This window comes from Gorilla gorilla, chromosome 19 (assembly GCF_029281585.2).
Source record: "Gorilla gorilla gorilla isolate KB3781 chromosome 19, NHGRI_mGorGor1-v2.1_pri, whole genome shotgun sequence".
In the NCBI taxonomy this organism is placed as follows: Eukaryota; Metazoa; Chordata; class Mammalia; order Primates; family Hominidae; genus Gorilla; species Gorilla gorilla.
In genome coordinates, this window is record NC_073243.2 from 23,206,376 (window position 1) to 23,221,878 (window position 15,503).

The 15,503-nt window shown below is 49.3% G+C and overlaps 1 long non-coding RNA gene across 1 annotated transcript; it reads right to left on the reverse strand.

Annotated features, from left to right (window-relative positions):
* Positions 1-360: 360 nt before the first annotated feature.
* Positions 361-11,463, reverse strand: LOC134757533 (uncharacterized). Its single transcript, XR_010131660.1, has 4 exons — positions 11,251-11,463; positions 9,014-9,115; positions 1,623-1,673; positions 361-742 (listed from the first exon to the last, which is right to left on the reverse strand). It is a non-coding gene; the product is annotated as an uncharacterized lncRNA (long non-coding RNA).
* Between the last annotated feature and the right edge of the window lie 4,040 nt (positions 11,464-15,503).

Consider the following 15,503-nt stretch of genomic DNA (forward strand, 5'->3'; position numbering starts at 1 on the left):
TCCTCTTTATCTTTGTGCCCACCTTCCCCTCACCGCACCCCCATCCATGTTGGACATCCCAGGGGTGCCTTTGCTCACTACCCCAGGGAATGAGAAACAGACTCTTCTGTCCCCACCCGCATCCCCCACTGACCTAAGAAGGTGCTGAAGCCTGGGACAGAGACAAAAGTGGCAGAAATGGAGAGGGATGTGTGGGTTGAAATAGGGGGCTTGGATGTGGGCCCAGGTGGTTGAGGACCAGCCTACACTGTGCCCATTTAAAGATTAATAGTATATGCTTTAGAATAGTGCTTTACTAATATGATTATGAATCATAAGTATAATAGCTTGTGCTTAGTCCAACAATAAGAGAATCAGGCGGTGAGCTTGCTCGACTGACCACAGAGTGGAACAAACAACCACAGGAAGTCTGCGGAGCCTCTGAGCAAGAAAGTTGGCTTATTGCTCAACCTTCCACTTGAGTGCCTGAACAAAGGTCTCATGGGAAGGGAAGCGACCCCTGCTCCATTACCCGGGAGGGTACTGCAGGAGGCTGCTGGTAAAAGAGGAGAAGTCCTCTGCGGTAGGGTTAAGGAGGAAGCCTCCTATCTCCCGCATGTTCCCAGAGGCAAAGCAGCTGCTCTGCTGACTGTGCTCAGGAGTTGACCACTCCTTTGATGTACAGGCCTGTGGGCTTGAAGGGCTGTTTGCTTTCACGTCCTGTTCTGTTCTATTAGCCACTTAGTTGGACTCTGATGATTATCTGTAAGTTAAACATAGAGTATTAGCTTACGTAGTGGAACAGTGAATAGTATTAACTGGCTAATGACGGACACAGCAGGCTCCGCCACCTCTCCCTATGCTCACCCAGTGATCACCTCACCATCAGCCCACCCTCAGCCTATAGGATCAAAGGAACTGTACTCAATAAATATCAGTGGAACCCAGAGCTCCGGGCCTTTGCAATCTCCACGTTGCGATGGACCCTTGGACCCACTTTTGTTAACTCTTAAACTTTGTGTCTTTGTCTTTATTTCTTTTCTCATTCCCTCGTCTCCACCGGGAAGGGGAGAGCCTGCGGGTGGTGTATCAGGCCGGTTCCCCTACATCTTTGGCACCCAACACGGTCTCCTTGAACCCAGGTGAAGTTACACCTGAGCGTGGTCATTGTGAAGAACAGTCTGTCCAGGAACTCCCGAGAACGTGTGGTCGGCCTTGCGGTACGCTTGTGCGCTCGGAGCATTCCAGGGACACCACGGGACAATCCAAAAGTAAACATTCTGCATATTTACATTTTATTAAGCTCCTCTTAAAGAGGGCAGGAATTAAGGCTAGCACAGAAAATTTGATTACTCTGTTTCCAACAGTAGAGCAATATTGTCCTTGGTTTCCTGAACATGGTACCATGGACTTCAAAGATTGGGAACAGGTGGGAATTGCCTTAAAACAAGTTTGTAAGGAAGGAAAATTTATCCCTCTAACAGCCTGGTCAAACTGGGCTATAGTTAAAGCAGCCTCGGAACCGTTTCAATCGGAAAATGAGGCTTATCCTCCAGCAGAAAGAATTTCTGCAGAGGAAGGTGGTGATGCTGCTGAAGGAGGAGAGGATAGTGAGGAAGATTTTGAGGAAAATACAGACAAACCTGGAGATGAGTTAATTTCTTTTGAGGAGCACGTGGGACCTTCAGCTGCTCCTAAAATAGAGAAGCCATATATGCCAAGATGTTTAAAACAAGGAAGGGCCTTGAGGAGCAGTCGGCTCCTCATTGGGATCATCCGGAGTGGCCGCCTCCAATAAAGCAATGTAGCTTGGAGCCTTGGAGGTCTGAATCTCAAATTTGCCCTGTTTCACGAATGAATGAATTGTGGCCTCAGGAACCACGAGCGCATATGTTGTAGCACCAGTACAACATAAGGCTGCACTGCCATCTAATGTTAATGAATCGCCATTACAGTTTACTATTCGGCAGGCTAGATTAGCCGGAGATCTTGATGCCTGGCAGTTTGCAGTAGTTTTGCAACCCCCACGACAGCAAGGTGGAGCCCATCAGGCGGTATGGGAACCATTTTCTTTTAAGCTGCTCAAAGATCTTAAAGCAGCTGTTGGTCAGTATGGTCCCAATTCGCCTTTCGTCCGATCGCTATTGCAATCTGTGGCTCAGAATAAGCGATTGACTCCGTGTGATTGGGAGATTTTAACGAAAGTTACACTTTCGCCCTCCCAATTTCTTCAGTTTAAGACTTGGTGGACCGATGAGGCTCAAAATCAAGATCGAAAAAACCGTGCTGCTAATCCTGCTATTGCCATTACATTTGAACAACTTCTAGGAATAGGGGGTCAATGGGGAACTGTAAACAACAATTAGGACTTCGAGATGATGCCATTGAACAAATTCGCAATTGCTGTTTGAGGGCATGGGAAAAAATTCAGGATCTGGGAACTGCTTATCAGTCTTTTAATTCTATTAGACAAGGCTCAGAAGAACCATATCCTGATTTCATTGCTCGCCTTCAAGACACAGCTCAGAAGGCTCTCACTGATGAAAGTGCCAGGAAGGCCGGGTGCGGTGGCTCATGCCTGTAATCCCAGCACTTTGGGAGACCGAGGTGGGCGGATCACCTGAGGTCGGGAGTTGGAGACCAGCCTGACCAACATGGAGAAACCCCGTCTCTACTAAAAATATAAAAATTAGCCGGGCGTGATGGCACATGTCTGTAATCCCAGCTACTCAGGAGGCTGAGGCAGGAGAATTGCTTGAACCCAGGAGGCGGAGGTTGCGGTGAGCCGAGATCACGCCACTGCACTCCAGCCTGGGTAACAAGAGCGAAACTCCGCCTCAAAAAAAAAAAAAAAAAAAAGAAAGTGCCAGGAAGGTGATTGTAGAATTATTGGCTTGTGAGAATGCTAACCCTGAATGCCAGTCAGCTATTCACCCAGTGAAAGGAAAGATTCCGGTGGGAGTTGATGTAATTAATGAATATATCAGGGCATGTAATGGAGTTGGTGGAATCATGCATAAGGCTGTGATAATGGTTCAAGCCACGACAGAGTTAAAAGTGGGAGGTCCAATTAAAAACTTTTCAGGCAATTGTTACAATTGTGGGCAATTTGGACACAAAAAAGGAACGTAAGAACAAATCGAACAAAAACGCAAGATATAATCAAAAGAACCACCTGGCTTATGTCCCAGGTGCCAGAAGGGTAAACATTGGGCTAATCAGTGTCACTTCAAATTTGATAAAAATGGCCAACCATTACAACCGCAGTCGGGAAACAGGAAGAGGGGCCAGCCTCAGGCCCCGCTCCAAACGGGGGCATTCTCACTCCAGCAGTTGGTCCCTCAGTCGGTCATTGCCTCTAGTCCAACCACCATCATTGTCTCTTGCCCAACCACCACAGTAACACAATTGGCGCCAGCTACAGCAGGGAGTACAGCCTTAGATTTATGTTTCCCAAAAGCTATCTCTCTGCTTCCAGGGAAATCCCCTCAAAAAGTCCCCACTGGAGTATTTGGCCCTTTACCTGATGGACAGTTGGACTTGTTTTAGGAACATCTAGTCTAAACTTAAAAGGAGTTCAGATTCATACTGGGCTGATTGATTCAGATTTTGTGGGAGAAATTCAATTGGTTATTAGTTCCAGTATTCCTTGGAGTGCAAACCCAGGAGATAGAATTGCTCAGCTGTTGTTATTACCTTATGTAAAAGTAGAAAAAAGTACAGTAAAAAGAGAAGGTGGTTTTGGCAGTACTGACAGTGAAGGAAAAGCAGCCTATTGAGTAAATCAAGCTTCTAAAAACAAACCTGTGTGCACAATGATTCAGGGAAAACAGTTTGAAGGACTGGTAGACACAGGTGCTAATATTTCAATTATAGCTCTAAATCAGTGGCCAAAAGCACGGCCCCGACAAAAGGCTTCTATGGGCTTGACTGGAGTAGGCACAGCATCTGAAGTCTATCAAAGTGCTACAATTTTACATCGTTTAAGACCAGATGGGCAGGAAGTCACCATCCAACCTATGATTACTTTCATTCCCATTAATTTGTAGGGGAGAGATTTGTTACAGCAATGGGGTACAGAAATCACCATTCCCTCTGCAATTTACAGTCCTGAGAGCCAAAGAATGATGACCAAAATGGGATATATTCCTGGGAAAGGATTAGGAAAAAAATGAGGACGGAATAACCCAGCCGATTGAGGTCTCAGTTAAATTTGACCGAAAAGGAATTGGATATCCTTCTTAGGTGCGGCCACTGTTGAGCCTCCAAAGCCCATTGCATTAAAATGGAAAACTCCAAAACCTGTTTGGGTTGATCAGTGGCCGCTTCCTCAACAAAAACTGGAGGCATTACATTCACTGGCAAAAGAACAATTAGACAAAGGACATATTGAACCATCTTTTTCACCATGGAACGCCCCAGTTTTTGTAATTCAGAAAAAATCCGCTAGATGGCGCATATTGACCGACTTATGAGCGGTTAACGCAGCCATTCAACCGATGGGAGCTCTCCAACCAGGGTTGCCATCTCCAGCCATGATCCCAAAAGAATGGCCGATGGTAATAATTGATCTAAAAGATTGTGTTTTTTACTATTCCTTTGGCTCCTCAGGATTTTGAGAAATTTGCATTTACAATACCTGCCATGGATAACAAGGAACCAGCTACTAGATATCGATGGAAAGTTGTACCCCAAGGAATGTTAAATAGTCAAACTTTTGTTGGAAAGGTTATTCAGCTTGTCAGGGATCAGTTTCCTGATTGCTATATTATTCATTATGTTGATGACATTTTATGTGCTGCTGCAAGCAGGGACAGACGGATTGAGTGTTTCGCTAGTCTACAAGAAGTGGTGGGACTTACAGGTCTCGCTATAGCACCAGATAAAATCCATACTACACCCTATCATTACCTGGGAATGAGGGTACAGGAGAAAATAGTAAAGCCTCAAAAGGTGGAAATTCGTAAAGAGTCCTTAAAAACCTTAAATGATTTCCAAAAATTATTAGGGGACGTTAATTGGATAAGACCTACTTTAGGAATTCCCACCTAAGCAATGTCTAAACTGTTTGCTTTGCTGAGATGGGATCCAAATTCATGCAGCAAAAGAACTCTGATGCCTGCTGCAGCTGAAGAGTTACAAATGATTGAGGAAAAAATTCAAAGTGCTCAAGTCAGTAGAAGAGATCCTAGTGTTCCATTACAGCTCTTGGTGTTCCCTACTCTCCATTCCCCTATAGGAGTGATTGTTCAAAATGTTGATTTAGTTAAATTGTCCTTTTTAACGCACAGTACGACTAGAACTTTCTCAATTTATTTAGATCAAATAGCTATTCTTATAGGCCAAGTACAACTGAGAATAGTCAGACTCATTGGCACTGATCCAGATAAAAATGTAGTTCCTTTAAACAAAGCACAGGTTCGACAAGCCTTTATTAATTCGTCAGAATGGCAGTCAAATCTGGCTTATTTTGTTGGCAATATAGATATTCATTACCCTAAAACGAAAATGTTTCAGTTCCTAAAAACTGACTACCTAAATTTTACCCAAAATAACTAGTTCCATTCCTTTGGAGGGAGCTGTAACTATCTTTACTGATGGCTCTCAGAATTGAAAAGCAGCTTATACAGGACCAGAAGAAAAGATTATTCAAACTCAGTTTCGTTCTGCACAAAGAGCTGAGCTACAAGCAGTTATATCTGTATTGGAAGATTGTAATCAACCTGTTAATATAATCTCTGACTCTGCTTACGTATTCCAAGCTGCCAAAATGGTAAAAACAGCTTTAGTAAAACATATTTCTGATGATCAGTTAAATTTCTTGTTTAGTTCACTTCAACAAGCAGTTAGGACTCAAAATTTTCCCTTTTATATTACACATATTTTGGCTCACACAAACTTACCAGGACCTTTAACCCAATTAAATAATCAAGCAAATTTATTAGTGACGCCTGTTCTAACAGTATCCGGCCTCTGAGCCCAAGCTAAGCCATCATATCCCCTAAGACCTGCACGTATACATCCAGATGCCCTGAAGCAACTGAAGAATCACAAAAGACGTGAAAATGGCTGGTTTCTGCCTTAACTGATGACATTACCTTGTGAAATTCCTTCTCCTGGCTCAGAAGCTCCCCTACTGAGCACCTTGCGACCCCCGCCCCTGCCCGCCAGAGAACAACCCCCTTTGACTGTAATTTTCCACCACCTACCCAAATCCTATAAAAGGGCCCCACCCCTATCTGCCTTCGCTGACTCTCTTTTCGGACTCAGCCCACCTGCACCCAGGTGAAATAAACAGCCTTGTTGCTCACACAAAGCCTGTTTGGTGGTCTCTTCACACAGACGTGAACAGAAGCTCAAAACTTCCATTCCCTAACTCATGTAAATGCTGCTGGATTAAAATATAAATATTCATTGACCTGGAAACAAGCTAAAAATATAGTACAACATCCTCAGTTCCAAGTGCTACAGCTACCCACCCAAAAACCTGAAGTTAACCCTAGGGGGCTTCAACCAAATGCAGTGTGGCAAATGGACATGACTCATGTCCCATCATTCGGAAAACTTTCTTTCGTACATGTTACTGTTAATACTTTTTCTCGGTTTATCTGGGCTACATGCCAAACTGGAGAAAGCACAGCTCACGTAAAACGACATTTATTATCTTGTTTTGCAGTCATGGGTGTGCCACAGAAAGGAAAAATGGTCTGGTGGAAGGATACCAGAACCAAAACTTGGAAATTAAGAAAAATTATTACTTGGGGGAGGGGTTTTCCTTGTGTTTCACCAGGAGACAATCAAACACTCATTTGGATACCCAATAGACATTTAAAATTCTACAATAAACCCTACACCGACCGGTCAGAAGAAAGGAAAGAATCAAAAGAGAAAGAAGACCGGTCCCTTCGACCTGTCTTTTCGGGAGCTGAGGAAAATGGTGAAGCTGAGGGTCTCGGAGAAAAAACAGAAGACGGAGAAGACTCGCTAGGCTACACCACTGACATGGGGACAGATAAAGAAGCTGACTCAATTGGCAGAGGACACCCTAAAGGAGAAACAACTAGCGATTACACCGGGTAATATGATCTTGGCTGCCTTGATGGTAATCACCACGGCGGTAAGTCTCTCTGCTGTTTCAGCTAAGCAAAATTTTACTACTGGGCTTATGTTCCATTTCCTCCTTTGATTAGACCTGTCACTTGGATGGACTCCCCTACTGAAGTTTATACAAATGATAGTATCTGGATGCCTGGATGCCTTATGATCGCTGTCCTGCATAGCCTGAGGAGGAGGGCATGTTAATGAATGGGATAATTGGGTATAAATACCCTCCAATTTGTTTAGGAATTGCTCCTGGATGTTTGCCCTTACGAATACAAAGTTGGATGGTCTAGGTACCTCCTCATAATCGATCTCAACCTAGTTATCACGTAGTGAGTGGAATGTCTTTTCAACCCATCAGGACTGTAAAAACTTAAGGGGATAGTTATTATCAGTCAAATATAAAAGTCCAAAATTACAAGCCTAAGGGATTGGCTTGCCCTAAAAGGAATCCAGAATGGTCAGAAAAATGAGAAATTCTTACTTGGGAGGTTTGTGTGGCAGATAATGCGGTAGTTTTGCGAAATGGTTCTCATGGGGTCATTATAGACTGGGCTCCTAAGGAATCTTTTGCTAGAAATTGCACCGGACAAAACGCTGGGTGCGCTGGGGACTCCTTTATGATCGAATATAGAAATGATCCATATAATCCCCCCACTTTAGTTAGAAGATGTGAATCAATATACCCATTAAAGTGGGAAGATAAGGATACTGCTCCCCCTCCACCAAAAATAATTAGTCCGGTCGTGGGTCTGGAACATCCAGAATTGTGGAAGTTGCTTATGGCGACCTCCGGAATGAGAGTGTGGAAAGGGGAAGCGTCCTGGGGAACAAAAGGTAATAAGCCACTCTTTACTATGCCTTCTCCCTCTGCCCACTCCCCCGCCCCCCGAAAGGAAGACCTCCAGGTGACGCTCCCTGAGGACTCGGGCCAGGTGCTGCTGCTGCGTTTGCACAAGGCGTCCCCCGCCTCCCCTCCCCTCTGCCTCCCCTCCCCCCCGCCTCCCCCCCTCCCCACCTCACCCCTACCCCCTCCGCCCCCCTCCCCCCGCCACGCTGCCTCGCCCCCGCTAGGTCCGGCCCAGACTCCGGGGTCTGCCGCTGGGTCCAGCTGAGGCTGCTGGGGACCCCCTCCGCTCCCCCTGCTACCAGTGGCTGGAGGGGTCAGGCAAAGGGCAGGGCCGGGGCTGCAGGAGGGGCATGGAGGGAGCGAGGGGCGCCAGGGTGGTCATGGGTCAGGGGAGGGGGGCTGGTGTGGACACAGTGGGGAGGGGGAAGGCAGAAAGGTGACATGAGGGGCACGGGAAGGAGGAGGTGGGATGGTTGGGAGGAACCATACTCAGGGAGGGGCGGGTGGAAGATAAATGGGGGAGAGGGGAGCACCGGCTCTGACAAGAAGATTAGGTGGGGAAGTTGAGTGGTGGATCAGTGAGTGGAAGAGGGAGAAGCTGGTGGAAAGAGAACAGGCCTGTGAAGCAGAGGGGTTGGGGGCAGAACATTGTGGCCCAGTATTGGGGGTGGTGGGTGTAGCTATGTCTTCTCTTTCCTCTTCCCACCGACTTTACTCTTTGGCCCCCTCTGGCCTGGGCTGTTGAGTTGGGGCTCAGTGAACGGATGGGGACGACCTCAGGTGCTGAAACAGGTGCTGAAGCAGGGTCTGCCCTGGGGGGAAGGTGGAGTGGGCAGGGCTTCTCCATCCCTGGGGGAAGAGGCAAAGCAGATGCAGAGGCCAGGGGCTGGCCAACACTGGTTCAAAGATGCTCCCACCCCAGGTCTGGGGAGAGGAGGGGAGAGGCTGGGGGCTAAGATCTCCCTTTCTGCACCTGGATCCCCACCGCAGCCCGGGCCATTCTGTCTTTGTTTCTGCAGGAACATTGCCCTGAAACTGCAGGACTGCTGGGCAGCCAGGGGTCTGAAAAAGGGATCAGTGTACCTTCATCTTCCCCACACCAAGGTGTCAGGTCCACAGGGTGAGGGAGGAAGGGCGAGGTGGCTGCGGCAGGGCCAGAGGGTCCTCGGTGGCCACCTTCTGGGACTGAGAACCAGAAAGCCAAAATTAGAACATTCTGGAAATCACAGGACTTGTTTTGTGTTGCCACCAGTTCCTACCTGTCCTTTGAAGAAGCTCACTTCTGCCCTGAGAATGTGCACGTCCTGCCATTGTGCTCGGCTCACTGCAACCTCTGCCTCCTGGGTTCAAGCGATTCTCCTGCCTCAGCCTCCTGAGTAGCTGGGACTACAGGCACCCACCACCACACCTGGCTTATTTTAGGAGAGACGGGGTTTCACCATGTTGGTCAGGCTGGTCTCGAACTCCTGACCTCCTGATCCGCCCACCTCAGCTTCTCAAAGTGTTGGGATTACAAGGGTGAGCCACCACGCCCAGCCCAGCAGTGGCTTCTGTGTGGGAAGAAGGTCAGGGCTGAAGGACCCTGGGAGGATGCCCCACCCAACATGTCCTCTCTCATCGTGGGGTAATTGCCCATGTTTGCCCAGCCATTCTCACCTATCAGGGCTTTCAAAAGAATGGCCAAAGTAAGTTCTAACAACTTTGCTTCTTTGCCAAGGCAAGCACCAATGCTACTTTTCTGCCCTCTCTGGATGCCCGTGACTTTGGTCCCACAGGAAGCCAAGCTCTTGAGGCAGCTGAAATTCAGTCAGGGGACTGGGGTCTGTGTACTGATCTACACCCCACTTCATACCTACTTCTTCAAACTGTCCCCAACACTGGGAACATCTGTCCCTTGAATATCCTCAGCAATTTAAGGGGAAAAAAAGGCTGAAGCAGAAAGACTTTTTCCTTCCAAAATTGTGCCTGCTTGCTTGGGGGCCTAGGCATGCAGACTTGAAAATAAATCAAGCTTGGGTGGGGCGTGGTGGCTCCCGCCTGTAATCCCAGCACTTTGGAAGGCCGAGGCAGGCCAGGCAGGGTGAGGAGGATCATGAGGTCAGGAGATCGAGACCATCCTGGCTAACACGGTGAAACCCTGTCTCTACTAAAAATACAAAAACAAAATTAGCCAGGGTGGTGGCGGGTGCCTGTAGTCCCAGCTACTCTGGAGGCTGAGGCAGGAGAATGGCATGAACCCAGGAGGCGAAGCTAGCACTGAGCGGAGATCGCACCACTGCACTCCAGCCTGGGCGACAGAGACTGTAGAAAGGAAGGAAGGAAGGAAGGAAGGAAGGAAGGAAGGAAGGAAGGAAGGAAGGAAGGAAGGAAGGAAGGAAACTAAGCTTAGGAGGCCGAGGCAGGTGGATCACCTCAGGTCAGGAGTTTGAGACCAGCCTGACCAACATGGCAAAACCCCGTCTCTACTAAAAATACAAAAATTAGCCAGGCATGGTGGCAGGCACCTGTAATCTCAGCTACTTAGGAGTCTGAGGCAGGAGAGTCGCTGGAACCTGGGAGGCAGAGGTTGTAGTGAGCCGAGATTGCGCCACTTCACTCCAGCCTGGGCGAAAGAGCGAAACTCCGAATAAATAAATAAATAAACAAACAAGCAAACCAAGCTGGAAGATTCAGTAGTGCTCACTCTCCAATATCCTTGTTGCCTCTGGGTGCACGATGCATTTAAACTATACAGGTCAAACTCTTGGTTCAGAAACCCTAGCACCAGTGCCACGCCCCAAAGCAATGCAACCTCTTATTAAATGATCACTCTGGTTTAACAAATCATCCACACTGCCTTGTGGCAAAGTAGCAGGAGAATGGGACCTGGGACTGGTGAGTTTTGGCAGGGAATCAAAAGGGCCTCTCTGGAGCGGAAGCCCGGAAGGACGGGCCGTGCTGGTATCCAGCATTCTTTAGTATTCCAGTTTTCTCAAATTCAACTCATCCTAGGTGAGGCCTTAGTGCACATCACAGAGCATGTTAGTCTTCCCTCAAAACGGGTGGGGCCAAGGGAGTTCAGATGACTCCTCAGGCAGAAACCAAACCTGCGATCCTTTGTTTTCTAAGAAAACCACTTGGAAAAGTAAAGTCATCCAACCCGTTGTGGTGGGGAGGAGGGAAGCCCAGCCCAGCCATCAGCATCAGGAAGTGGCTATGCTGGGAAGTTGGAGATGGGTCTGACAGTGGTGGCCATGCTGCAGGCAGAGGACCAGGGTGACTCTCCCCACGCCTACCCTCTGCAGAGTATGCATTTGAGACTAGAAGGAGGATGAGGACACCTTTTTCGCCTCCTTCACCTCCCAGTTTCTGAATGACCTCAACTTCATCCTGATCCACTGCTGTCACTGACTCCCAAAGAATTTTCTGGTCACTGATGCCATGATGGTCCCTGCGCTGGACCCTGGGACCAGTCTGCAGGCTGAGTGGGCGCCAGTGGAGGGAAGGGCATTGTTCTGAGATGGTGAGGGCTGAGGGGCAGGGCTGAGTGAGGAATGTGCTCTCTCCTGCTACTTTGCCAGGAGCCATGCATTGACAGGCCCTCCCAGCACAGAAACTATAGTGATGCGTTGGTTGCCATGGTTTCCGAGGATGCTCTGCAGCTAATCTGAGTGTCCCCCAGAGCTGCTGCTCTCCCCTCCCTGGGCTACTGGGATGGGGTGTGCTGCGACCCCAGGAGGGTGCATTTCATGCTGACCTCCAGCGGGGCGCATTTCTCTCACTGTCTCTCACTGATGCTTGGGCCTGGCCACAGCAGAGTCACCTTCAATACTTGGGTGGGGGAAGAGGGGAGGGGCTTCTTTCTCTGGAACCACAAAGTGGCTCTGAGTTGGAACACCCCACTGGCTCCAGAGAATGAAGTTCCTTTAAGTGAAATACTCCCAGGTTCATAACTCCCCGTTCCTCACCCAAGCCTGCTCAGCCCTCCTCCTCCTCCACTCCTCCCCTAAAGGGGCCCTCTGTACCTGGTGGACCATGCCATCCTCTCAGGCCCCTACCCCAGCATCATTCATGGGAGGCCCTAGTTCATGACCGCACCCCTGATCCTGCTGCACCAGCGTCCCAACGGCAACAGGCCCTTGCTATCCCTTGTCATTCTGGTCAGCCAGGCAGGGCCTCGGTGGGCTGGTGAGTGGGGTGGGGGAAGTCTATTACATCCTCGGGATGACTGAAAGGTTGCCTCCTCCCAATGCCACTGTGCCTGGTGACATCACCTCTCCAATCTTACTCAGCCCCTCTCAAGTTTGTCTTTCTGTTTTGTCCTCTGATTTCCACCTTGATAGAAAGTTTATGATACTCAAGAGAACAAATTGCCCCTTGACAGGGTGTCAGAATCAATTCTACTAAGTCACGCACCTTTGGCAGTTCAACCGTGTTCCTAATAGTTAAAAACATAACCCCTTCAGGAGGTGTCCATACCATCCCTTCCCATCCTTCTAGTCTGCCCCATACAACTGGGGCTCTGGATGACTGGACTGGTACAGGGAAGTCAGCCAACACGATGCCTTGGGTCACTTCACCTCTCAAGGAGATTATTCTCATCAACCTTGTCTTACTAATGAGGAAACTGAATCACAGAGGGGTTAATAAACTTTCCCAAGTTCACACAGCTGGTCAAAAGTCGTGTGATTTTGTAGCAGGACGAGCCGCAGACAAAACCCCTCAGACATCAAGTTAAAGAAGGAAGGGCTTTATTCAGCCGGGACCATCGGCAAGACTCACGTCTCAAAAACCGAGCTCCCAGAGTGAGCAATTCCTGTCCCTCTTAAGGGCTTACAACTCTAAGGGGGTCTGCTTGAGAGGGTCGCGATCGATTGAGCAAGCAGGGGGTATGTGACTGGGGGCTGCATGCACTGGCAATTAGAACGGAACAGAACAGGACAGGGATTTTCACAGCGCTTTTCTATACAATGTCTGTAATCTATAGATAACATAACTGATTAGATTAGGGGTTGATCTTTAACTACCAGGCCCAGGGTGTGGCGCAGGGCTGCCTGCCTGTGGATTTCATTTCTGCCTTAGTTTTTACTTCTTCTTTCTTTGGAGGCAGAAATTGGGCATAAGACAATATGAGGGGTGGTCTCCTCCCTTATTCTGGCCCCATGGACGTGGTGATGGGCTGCCCTTCCCCAGTTTCTGCCCAATGCCTGCCCTCTCCTGTGCCCCCACTCCAGCTCACTCAGACACCCAGCCTAGACAGCCCCATCTTCCTGCCCAGTGACCCAGCTGAAGACTGGTTCCTGGCCAAGACCTGGGTGTGACTCTCAAAGTTCCTGGTGCACAAGACGGTCACTCGTCTACTTCGAACCCACTTTGTGGTGGAGCTTTTGCTTTGTCCATGCTGTGGCAGCTGCCCATGAGCCACCCATTTTCAAGGCAGGGAGGAGCCCTCCTCTCAGTGCCCACAGCTGTGGGAGACCCGGGGCTGCCTGATCTGACCTCTGACTCCGGCTTCCCCTTTCTTCTGCACCTTCCACATCAACATCCAGCCCGCACTGGGCTCTTTGTACCAGGAAAGCTCATCCACCAGGTCAAGGCCCTGGAGGCCTGGGATCTTGGGGTGAGCACAGAGGGCCTGGGGAGGCCTGAGATTTGGTCCAGAGCCCCTCCTAGCAGCAGGAGTGGGCTCTCTGCTCATTACAGTCAACATTGTTGGGACAGATGGGTTGCCTGGAGCTGATCACCAAAGGGCTGGCAGCTGCCACCTACCACGCCCTCTACCTGTCCCACCAGCTGGCTGACTTCAAGGTCCAGGACCTCGCCCGCTACTACACTCCAGATCTGGGCAGCCATAGAGAGGTGACACTCCCCTGGGGCCTGAGGGCTCCAACCCTCTCACCCTCGGCTAGACCCCTGTTGGTTTATTCAACCTTCCCCCAGCCTCCTGCCCAAACACACTGCTGTCTCCAAGCCCTTCCTGTTTACTCTTGATCCTTCCCAGCTGTGTTGGGAAGTTATTTAACCTCTCTGTGCCTGTTTCCTCATCTGACAATGAGGGTAATAAGAGCACCTATGGTATAGCTTATTATTCTTATTCAATCCAAAACCCTAAGAACAAACCCCAGTGCACAGAAAGTGCTCTCTGAGATTAGCTATTAAGATTATTATGCCGGGCGCAGCGGCTCACACCTGTAATCCCAGCACTTTGGGAGGCTGAGGTGGGCGGATCACTTGAAGTCAGGAGTTTGAGACCAGCCTGGCCTACATGGCAAAACCCCATCTCTACTAAAAATACGAAAGTTAGCTGGGTGTAGTGGTGGGCGCCTGTAATCCCAGCTGCTGGGGAGGCTGAAGCGGGAGAATCACTTGAACCCAGGAGGCAGAGGTTGCAGTGAGCAAGATCGTGCCATTGCACTCCAGCCTGGGCAACAAGAGCAAAACTCCGTCTCAAAAAAAAAAAAAAAAAAAGATTACTATTCACCCCATAGATAAAGTCACTGTGTCTCCAGGTTTTTCCGTTGTAATCTTCCTCATAGGAGACTGCCTTGGGGTATAGCTGTGGCCTCCACCCCAATGGCCAGATCCTCTTAACATCTGGCCTCCCGCGGGTTCCCAGCTCCTGCCACCAGCCTGCATAATGGCCTCCCTCCAGCACCGAGATTGATGGCGGTGCCGCTGCCCATTAGCCTCGAGTGGTGCCCAGTGGCTCGCCACATGCAATGCTGCGTTCCCTGCAGCTCAGCCCCTCTGAAATCTGTCCCTACTTCCATTCTTCCACCTCAGCACACACTGGGCCTAGGGAGACGAGGCACCCTAATTTCTCCCTCTCTCCCAATTCAAATTATGCCCCTGCTTCAAGCCCAACTCATGTCCCACCTCCCCCTTGAAGTCCTCAGGGACTTCCCCTATATGAACATCCACAGCAGGAGCTCCTTCCTCAGCAGGGGTCTGCACATCCTACTATGGCTGGGGATGGAGGGCCCTTTGGGAACCAGTGGATGAAATGAACCCAATCAGCCGGTCCTAAGGCAGATGGACCTGGTGTCTCATCCTTCCCTGTGGTTTGGAATCCAAATGCCTACAAGGACCAGTGAGCAGAGAAAAGCTAAGGAAGAAGAGTGGGCAGGGACCGTGGCCAGTGGGAAACTCATGTTTGTCTGATGGGGACAGTGGTGACCCAGCTATCACTGTGACCAGATCTTCTGATTTTTCAGCAGAAACCAGACATCTTCTAATATTTAAATGTTGGCAAGTGATTCAACTGGAAAAACAAACAGAAAAACCTTGCCAGCTGATCAAAACACATCTGCAGATCAATCATGGCCCTCGGGCCTCTGTTTGCATGGCATGGTGAAGAGCACAGCCTCCCGGTTTGATCTTGGCTCTGCAGTTCACTCTGTGGTTGGCCGTTTTCCTTCCTTGGCCTCAGTTTCCCCCTTTGTGGGCAGCAGGTCTCAGTGGCCCCTTCCAACCCACACCCCTGTGCAGTGTTGGCTCCCAGCTGTTAGTCACCATGTATTCCCGACCCCCCAGCTTTGGGACCAATATTGTTAACATCTACTACCCGGACGATACGGCAGTGAGCAGGGACTCA